We start from the raw sequence: 1,145 nt of genomic DNA on the forward strand, positions 1-1,145 counted from the left end.
ACAGAATTGCTGTATACCCTTTGTCAGCCTCCCCAAATGTTAGCATCTTACAGAACCATGGCACAATGACCACAACTAGGCAGTTGATGTTGGTACGTTACTCCTAGCTAAACCACCACCGTATTTGAATTTTACCACTTTTCCCATTAACGCCCTTTCTATGTTCCAGGATCCAATCCAGCGCCCCATATTGCATTCAGCTATCAAGCCTCCTTAGTATCCTTCAATCTGTGACAGTTCCTCAGTCTTTCTCATCTTTCGTGACCTTGACACCCTTTAAGAGTACTGGTCAGGTATTTTTAGAACATCCGTCAATGCCTAGCGATCTGACTTCTCATGAATAGACTGGGGTTACAGATTTAGGGAAGGGAAACCAGCGGGGGAGCGCCCTTCTTAGCGCATGGCATCAGGGCTTCCTGACATCAACACATATTATTGCTGATAATGTTCACCTCGATCGCTTTTTCAGGTGCTGTCTACTGGGTTTCTCGGCTGTAAAATTATGATTTTCTTCGTTTTGTAATTATTAAAAATGTTTTTGGGGAAAATACATAAGACTATGCAAATATCCAGTTTCTCCTCAAACTCCCGCTCACAAACTGTAATATCTTTCAATGAATCGTACCTGCTGCAGTTCTTACCGTGGTGTTTGTCTCATGGTGATTTTGCAGTCCTGTCTATTCTTTCTATATTTATTAACTAGAGTTATTGTATCAGGAAGGGTTGTCTCTTCTTCTCTGTTTATTTCCGTATAGACTTCATGAATATTTACTTAACTTTATGGGTTAAAATCCAATACTAGGATTACTTATTGTGTTGCTCAAACTGCCCAGCTTTGACCATTGGGGACTCTGGGAGGGTGACCTGATTCCTCTCTGACAGCAGTGGAGACAGTGGGCTGGAGGAGGCAGGGAGGTCAGTTAGGAAACTGATACAGCAAATCAAGAGTGATGGTTGTGACCTGAACTAAAGTAGTGGCAGTGAAGATGGAGAGAGGAAGGAGAATTTGAAAGCTCCTTAGGTGACAAAATGGACCAGCATTTGACACTGACTGAATGTGGGACAGAGAAATGGATAGGGGTGTGTCATGTGTGCTCATTTCCTCATAGCTCATGGCTATGGAGTTACAGCCCAGAAGAAGTCTT

The sequence above is a fragment of the Hipposideros armiger genome, unplaced genomic scaffold, assembly GCF_001890085.2.
Source record: "Hipposideros armiger isolate ML-2016 unplaced genomic scaffold, ASM189008v1 scaffold_438, whole genome shotgun sequence".
NCBI classification, from domain to species: Eukaryota; Metazoa; Chordata; class Mammalia; order Chiroptera; family Hipposideridae; genus Hipposideros; species Hipposideros armiger.